At 37.1% G+C, this 9,326-nt stretch overlaps 1 pseudogene; it reads right to left on the reverse strand.

Annotated features, from left to right (window-relative positions):
• Window positions 1-2,258: 2,258 nt before the first annotated feature.
• LOC114620762 lies at window positions 2,259-9,041 on the reverse strand (annotated as a pseudogene).
• Between the last annotated feature and the right edge of the window lie 285 nt (window positions 9,042-9,326).

The following is a 9,326-nucleotide window of genomic DNA, read 5'->3' on the forward strand; positions in this document are numbered from 1 at the left end:
ATGCAGAACTTAAGCCATGTCTTATTTCATGCAGAGTGTGCACTGGTGTGTTTTCTGTCTCTTTGTGACTTGGTTCTCTTTCTCTTTTTTTAAATAATTTATTTATTTTTTTCAAATCATAATTCATTCACACAGGGGTTATAAACACAGAAAGGCAGGGCATGGGGAAGGGGATGACACTGGAGTGTGGGTGTTCAGGGGGAATATAGATATCTTTCAGAACAGGGTATTGGCTGGGTGAAGGTTCAGAGGACAGGTCCCTATGACTCTGCCTATCTGTCCTTATCTAAGTTAGTATTGCCTGCCAAGTCTACCTATTTACAAGGTCTATGACTACTCAGGCTGTTAAATTTCTACAAAAGCTGCCTGTTTACAATAGCTTATAGCCATCTGTTTCAATGCTTTTCCAACTGAGACCCAAGATTTTGTGTTAGTATACATGTATGACAGGTCTGTTGCTGATTTTAGGCCTATGGCTGATTTTAGGCCTTCAGTGTGTAAACAGGGATGCCCCTGACAACTCCTCCCTTCTCTAAGTATAGAAGGGCTGTGGCGATTCTAATCTTGCAAAGGCTGGGATAGAGGCCTGACCTCCAGTAATTGAAGGGGACCTTGCAATGGCTCTGGTCCCCCTGTCGTTGTCCAGTGAGGCATGAGGGCCATACCCATCCCGAAGTCTTTTTCCTGGAGAGGGGAGACTTTTGACATCAACCCGTTGCTTTTGATCACTGTCATAAGCACCATAACTGAAAGCATCTTGGGAAGGAAAGCATCTACTATGTCTTATACTTTGAAGTTCATCATTGAAGGAAAAAGGAGCAGAAACTAAAGCTGAGACTGTAGATGAACACTGACTCCTGATTTCCTCAGTTTCCCTTTTTTATACAACCCAAGACCACCTTTCCAGTGGTGGCACCACCCCTTATGGGCCTGGTCCTCCTATACCAAAAATTAATCAAGAAATTCCTATACAGACTTGCCTACAAGCCAATCTGATAAGGTCATAGTCTCACTTGCTGTCCTTTCCAGACGAGCCAAATTTGTGAGAAGTGGACAAAAACTAGCCAGTGCATTTAGTCAGGCTGATTTATAACAGTAAGGTTCTAGCTTCATCATCTAAATGTCTTCATGATAGGCTAAAGGAAATCTGTCTTCTGAATGCTTTGTTCTTAGAAATGTATGCGTATCCTTTGAATACTTGCCATATGTGAGGGATTCCACCATGGAATTCATTCCTTATATGTGGTAAAATATGTTTAAGAACCTAAAACTTCTGTCCTCCTTACTCTGTCCTTCCTTCATCTTTGTTCAGCAACAATGCATCTGGGATTCACTGAATATACATGTTGCTGGAGGGAGGGAGGGAGGGAGGGAGGGAGGGAGGGAGGGAGGGAGGGAGAGAGAGAGAGAGAGAGAGAGAGAGAGAGAGAGAGGACCTTCATGATTTGATGCCATTATCACAATGGCATTTAGTTGTTGTTGTTCCAAGCCAAGCACATCAATCTTAAACATTCTTAATTTAAACATGTCAATCTTGATATTAGAACATAGGGTGAAAATTTTAACTTTTAACTAAGTGAAATTAAAAATCAGGCTATACTCTAGATAAAATTACTTCTTTTTTAAAAATCTGTTTGAAAATTTGAAACATGAAAATACATTCATATCTATTTAAAAAAATCACTACCCACTCATTCCCTTCCAATTCCTCTTTTATCTCTACCAACACTAGTCTCTCTTGAATTCATGTAGCTGTATCTCAATTCACAGTGATGTCAGAATGTAAATAAACACAGGACCATCAACTGAAGCATGGGAAGTTTTAAGAAGCCCCATCCCTAAAGAAAATTGATTCTTGCACTTTTTATTTGATTCTATCCCCCATTTTTTGTTTAAAGGTATATTTGGATTTTAATACAAAATGATTCAAACACTGAAAGAAATAACATACAAGCCACTTACTCAATTTAAAAATAAAACAGAAAACAAATCCAACTAACGTTTCAATTGGCATTCCCTGTCTTCAGCCTAGATTAAAAACCAGGAAATATCAAACCAATGTTTGTCCTTCAGAAGGAATCTTATTTTCTTTAGACAAGAAACCAATCCCTGAAGTCTGGCATGTGGTATCAGAGGCCACAGTTTTTCTGGTGAACAGGATAAAAGTGGTTGTTGGACTGTGGCCATCACCTCCACCTGCTTGCTAACGATGGTCTTCTGAGGGCAGGTCAGCCCAGACACCATCAGACTCTGGCCAATTACTGAGTGTGAGCCTCAGGATGGGGCCGGGAGCCTTTCATTCCACATCTTTCCTGGATCTCGCCCATGTACAGCCTCCTGTCACTATGTGCTGAGAGGATGATGGACTCGTTGGGATGGAAAGCGACTTCACTTATGGAGACAGCATGACCAGGCAGCTTATACAGGATCCTTCTGCTCTTGGTGTCTCACACATACAGAACCTGTCTGCTGAGCCAGCTGCTATCTTGCTTCCGTCTGATGACCAAGAACATCTCAGGAGGTTCTTTTCAAAGTCGTGGACATTTCCTTGAAATATCTTCACACATCTCTCTTTGGGAGCAAATGACCAGACATCCTAGACACGCACTATGTTGTCCATTGCATTGGACAAGATATACGATTCTTCAGAACTTAAGCCAGTTATGGAATCTGCATGCCTCTCATGATGTAGGTTAACATGATTGGGCATAGGTCCCAAACCTTGATATCACTGTCTATTCCACCAAAGATAATCTGATCGCTTGTGTCATTGAAGAACACAGCTAACACCTAGTATGTGTTCTGAAATGTCTGAATAGCTGCTTATTTCTGAGTGTCCCATCATCATTGCAAGTACAGACAAGTTGGGGGCTCTGCCTGGCTGGATAACTGGAGTTCACAAAGGAAGTCTGCCCCTTTAGCCTTTTCACTCTCCTGTTTCACTATCCCACACTGCCACAGTTTTATCTGTTGATGCTGAGAAGAGACTGCTGCTGTCTGTGTTATAATTCAGCTCCATGACTGCTCCACTGTGTCCCTTCAATGTAACATAGTTACTATACACACTATAATAGTCTTCATAGACTATTGTTCTATGACTTATAAGCCAGTCAAATCCTGCAGAAGCCAGGATGGATACATTGGAGTTAAATTTGCAGCAGTACACTTCCCCTTCACATCCTGAGAGCAGCGTGATTGGAGCTTGAAGGGAAGAGCACCTTGGCTGGTCTGCCTGCAGCAGTACTCCAGGGGTCACCTGCTACTGCCTGGCTCCAGGCCAGATCCTGCTGCTCCCAAAAGCAACTCACATGGCGGCCTCTTGATGGGAACCAGGGGTAGCTCTGGGCCCTTGAGCTTTTGCTGCTCCCAATTCCCATTTTTATTGGAGTATTTGTTTCCTTGGTTCCGATTTTTGAGTTCTTCCTTTATTCTAGGCAAAAAACCTCTGTCAGATAAATAGCAGGTTTAATCAACAGCAACAGCAGCAGCAGCAGTAACAACAACAAAACCACTGTAATCTGCTTCTTTACTAAATTAATATTATCCTTCGTTTTACAAAAGCTTTTTAGTTTACAAGGTTCCACATGTCAGTTATTGCTTCTAATTTCTGTGCTAAGAAGATTCATTCAGAACTTTGTTTTTTGTGCCTGTAAGATCAAAGAAATTCCCTACTTTCTCACATAAATAGATCAATGTAGATATGAGATATCTGGTGTTTTTATGTCCATGTCCTTGATCTATTTTGAACTGAGTTTTGTTTAGAATGAGAAATAAAGATATTGTTTTATTCTTCTACACACAGTAAGTTAAAGTTTCTTTTAGAAAGTCTATCTCTATTAAATTATGTTGCTATATCATGTATTGCTTTTTTTCCTTTAAACCATTTGTGTTCGGTGGTCTCTATTCTAGCATTTTTTATATCTTCATTTAGGTCCTTGAACATATTTATAATTGTCTTATTGAGTTCATTGTTTTGTGTATAACCTAGGTTACTTTTCTCAGAGAGAATTAGTACTATGAGAATACTAATTGGTTGAGATGGCTTATTGTCTTCATTATTCATGTTTGAGACCTAAACATGGGGTCTTGTGTTGTTAGTAGTGTTTTTTAACATAGATATCTATCCTACCTTAGTTGAGTGGGTACTTGGAGCCCTGTTTGCTCTTAAACAAACTTATCAGGTTTCCAACCAGGTAAACTGAACTATGTATTCAGTTCTGAGACAAGTCAGTGTTCAAGTGTAAATTAGATAAGAGAAGTGGTCCTGCCTAGCTCAACTGGGGCTAGGTGCAATTCTGGGCACAGATACAGACTTGTTGTGGATTCAGCAGGGTCTCAATTCATATCCTCAGAAATCTGGAAAGCTCACATTTTCTATAGCAGGGGTGGAATGTTCCCTGGGGAAGGTATATAGATTCTGAGTGATGTCTCTTAGTGGCAGGGCTGTGTTTAGAGTGGGCCATAAAATTATTTCTTAAAGGAGTACTGGAAAAACTATTCAGCAAGTATGCATCACTGGATTCAATCTATAATTTAGAAATTATTTAAATGGAAATATCTTGTTATTTTAATCTAAGGTGAGCTTTAAAATACTTGCTTATTCTTTTACCAGAAATAAGATACCTTTAATAAGAATCAATCAGTTCAATAACAATATATTTGAAATTTAACTTTTATATCATATGGAATCATTTTTATCTTATCACCAATACTATTCAAAATATATTATTTAAACTAGTGAATTATAGCAATGTCTCAGCAAAAGTTTCTATAAATTGATAAAAACAAATGTAGATGTTATTTAAAGGCATCAACATCTATAGGCAAATCATTTGTTAATTCTATAAACCATACTCATAAAAAGTACATCCATCCAGTTATACTGCAATTAGGGGCTGTTAAAGTTAGATAAACCAGTGGTTTCTTTCTAATTTTATATCATTTTTCTAAACCAATACACGTTTCCATTATTTAATGATTTCCAAATTTGGCACTAGAAATGTCAAATAAATATTTCCTCATTCACAAATATATAAATATATACACATAAACACTGTGTATAGTGTATAAATGTATGATATATGTATATGTGCACATATAAATATTTTTAAATATATACTCATATTTCTCACAATATGTGCATATATATTTGCAAATATACTATTTATAAACTCAATCATATACTTGTTCTAGCATATTTATGGTGAAACTTAATATTAAAATTTTTACTATTGAAAATAAAATTAAAGCCATAATTAAAATAATAGATCAATAATTTCAACCATTCTAGTAACTATGTGAAATTTTTAAAATCATGATCTTTTCTTGATAATTTGCAATGTAACATTGTTATAGGTCAATCATAATCATAGATAACAACTAAATCATATAAATACCAAATGACATAGTATCAAAAAACTAAAGAATATTTAAAATTATCATTTAAAGACAATTTAAATATACTGTTTTAAATTCTAAGTCCTAAAGTAAAGAATACAGTACAAATAAAGCTATTGACAGTATCCCCAGGCAGAAGTCATAGAATGTACTACAGAATCCACAGATGACAGCAAACAAAACATAGTCCATCAGGTTTTGAATAGAAGAGAAAAATTGACAAAATTGCTGATGACTTTATCAGTTAAATGTTTGGTTTTTAGGAAATTTCAACTTTAATAGCCACTTATCTCTGAAAATATTGCCGTTTGGCAAAAAATGAAATAGAAGCAATTTCCTGAATGAACAGAGTTTCTTGGCTGAAACACAGCATCAGCAAGCTTTTAGTTTAGGATGCCCTTCATACAGTTGATGGTACCTAGCAAATGTAGTGTGCATTGTTCAGCTCTGAATAGGATCTATTCTCTATAATAAAAAACAAAACTTAGATAAACTGAAACATGGGTTGAGGCAGGAGAAAAGGCTAGAGAATGAGATTCTGAAGAATATGCACAAAAAAGGAAGAAAGATAAAAAGAAAGAAAACAAAGAAGGAAAAGGAAAGCTTTAAAAAGAAAAAAGAAAAGGAAAAGAAAAATTTGCAAAATTACTATATGAATAAAAAACTTTGGCAAAATGGAAGGCTGAAAACAAACCACTAGACATGAACTAAACTGGCTGCTGCTCTTGGCAGTACAGTTTTACCTCTTAGGGTCACAAGGTAACTCGTGGTTCCTGTAGTATTAACATCTGTTTCTCTAACTCGAGATTTAAGATGCTAATAAGACTAAGGAAGTTGTGTAAAACCACATGTAACTGCTAGAGTACATGCAGAAAAGCTATGCAATTGAGCAAGAAGCCATAAACTCTCTAAAGAACTATGCAGCTACTGAATTCTTTCTTCCAGTCTTTTTAATCCTTGGAGTGGACTTATCCTTATATTTCCAGAAGCTGAATTTTTATTCTAGTTTACTTTCTATTGCTGTGATAAACAGCATGACAAAAAGCATCTTGGATAAGAAAGAGTGTATTTATCTTAGACATCCACACCACAGGCAATCACTGGGAGAATTCAGGGCAGGTAGTCAAGCAGCAGCACAGGCAGGAACAACGGAAGAAAGCTGCTGACTAGTTTGCTTTCCATGGCTTGCTCTGTTTCCTTCTTAATACATCCCGGAATCCCAGTCCAGGCATGGTATCACCCTTAGTAAGATGTACCCTTCTACATCATCCAACCAAAAAATAAAATGCCCATAGACATACCCATGGGCCAATCTGATTGATGATCAGTGATTTTTTTGTTTGTTTTGTTTTCAGTTGATATTCCCTCTTCTCAGATTACTTCATTCTTCATTAAGTTGACAAAAGTCAATCTGATTCCTAGTTTCATTAATAAAATAAGTTTAAAACAGAGTCAAGACAATGTTTGAGGACATTTTATATTTTTAGAGATTGAAAATAAAACAAAATCAGATACAACTGTGAATCTTGGAAAGCTAGAAGTTATTCCTTTTAATAATCTGGTATATGTCTGCCTGTCCCTCATGGCATACATGTGGTCAATTGGTGAAAGTGGGGAAAGTTTCAGAAAAAGAGGGAGAAGAATGTCAAAGAATGCATGTTTAAAAAAATGAAAGGAAACGAAAAGGGAAAAGTTAAGGTTCTCCGAGTTAGCATTGGAAAAAATGTGTAGCTCTTCAGAGCTATGTGAAGGAAGCTCTAGATGTGACTATTCAGATGGTAGGACTTCTGGGAAGGAAAAGTATATTATCTCATTAAGGGAATATTCTGTCTCTATAGAATATCTTCAGCCCAACCAGCTTTCCCAAGGGGTGATCTCTTATTCAGATAACTACAGTCTCAGGTGGATTAAAGATAAAGGCAATAGAGTGCTATGGCCTAATCTTGGGAGCAGATCAAAATGTCTAGTCTCTGTGCAGGGCCAGAGGCATCATGGGGGAAGGGTGTCCCTCCTCAGCGTCCTTTAAGGCTTCTATAACATTACGCATTCTAGAGTGTTCCTGCTAGGTTTATGTCAAAGCTATAGGCATCTGAGAGAAGGGAATCTCAATAGAGAAAATGTCTGTGTGTTATCAGGCTGTAGGCAAAACTGTAGAGGATTTTCTTAATTAGTGGTTGATTCAGGAAAGCTCATTCCACTGTGGTTGTTATCACTCCATTCCCCACAAAGGTGTTCCTGAATTCTGTAAGAAAGCAGGCCTAGCAAGCCACGATTAGCAAGAGAGTAAGCAGGTCCCCTCCATAGCCTCTGTACTAGCTCCTGCCTTCACATTCCTGTCCTGTTTGAGTTACTGCTTTGACTTTCTTAGATGATGAACAATGATGAAGAAATGTAAGCCAAATAAACCCTTTCCTTCCCAAGAAGCTTTTGGTCATCTTGTTTTATGACAGCAATAGTAACCCTGATGAAGCCATGCGTTAAAAGTCACCTAAGAATGGGCTGAAATTGGGTAACATATATAACTTATTTCTATCATAAAAATCCAGCCATACAGTTGCAATGTTGTTAACCACCAGGTACTAGAGTTTCCTGCGACTTTAGGTTTCATGTCAGATATACTCTATAACCACAGATTGTCATTTTGGAGAAGAAAAATCAAGGACTAAGAAGCAGTACTGTTCTGGTATTCATGCCCCTAACATGAATGGATGTTCCTTAATTATCTGTTATTCGGTTTACAACCCTTAGCTGACCAAACAGTTTTGATATCTTATCCTCATCATAAGAACTCTTTTTGCTTCTGATATGTTTCTGTTCAATTCTCTATATGGGAACATAAGACCTTGGTAGTTCCAGGAGTTCCCTTTGAGCCCCTATATCAGCTCATACCAATACTGCACACAAAGGGAAATACCGAAGAATATTTTTTAGGAACACACCGTTAGTAGAACTCATCAAGAGCTCTATGAGCTGTTTCAGTTTTCCTATGACTATGCTATGTGTCTACAGTGGTTGAATGACTAGAGATGAAAAATGTTTATAGACAGTATGCATTTAAGAAGAAAAAAGATGAAAAAGGAAGGAATCAGAGATTTAAAAATCTCTTCAATAGGTTGAAATCAGCATGACAAAAGGATGAGCTAAAGATAAACTCTTTAAAAACGTCAGGTGGTTTTATTATAATTACTAGGGAAATGTACAAAATAGAATTTTATAAGTTGAGATAGGCATTGGCATAGCTGATTTCCATTTTATCAGTCTTAGAACTAAGAGAATAGCAATTCTTGAGAAAAATAATATTTGAACAACCTGGAAACTTTATTCTGAGTTAGGGATACCAAAGGTAAGGGTAACAGTTTTTGACAGATTTCATTTGAAAGGTATGGAATTATTCCAAGAATTACAGGGTGGCTCCAGCACTTACGGTTTTCAAGACGTGTCTAAAGATATAATTGACTTCTCATTAAGAAAAAGGCTTTTCAAGTTACAAGTTCCATTTTCCAAGATGTGGCAATAGCTTTGACCCTGTCAGAATGCAAAGCTAAATGGACCCAGTTGATTTACCCACTCAGCAAGTAGATTAATCACTTGGGTTTGTCAATTCTCTTCACAGGTTACCTTTCAAATCTAGACATCAGTGCCATTCCTAACCTTTCTTCAGTTTCTTTTTTTATTAGAATTTTTGTCTGCATTTTCTTTTCATTTGACCATGCTATCCTCCACATACCCAATCTAGTCTGATATTAGAGGCTAAGCAGGGTCAGGCCTGTGAAGTCCTTCAATGAGACATCAGTGAACTTAGAACCATCAAAGGAAACAGGGAAATAGGATTCCTTTGACATTTTCATAGCACTTTCAGTTCAAGACCATCATCTCTGTCCTCAAACAGAACACTAGCTCTAACTTCTGACTACAGTTTCTTGCTTCCA

The sequence above is a fragment of the Grammomys surdaster genome, unplaced genomic scaffold (genome assembly GCF_004785775.1).
Source record: "Grammomys surdaster isolate TR1022 unplaced genomic scaffold, NIH_TR_1.0 63, whole genome shotgun sequence".
NCBI lineage: Eukaryota > Metazoa > Chordata > Mammalia > Rodentia > Muridae > Grammomys > Grammomys surdaster.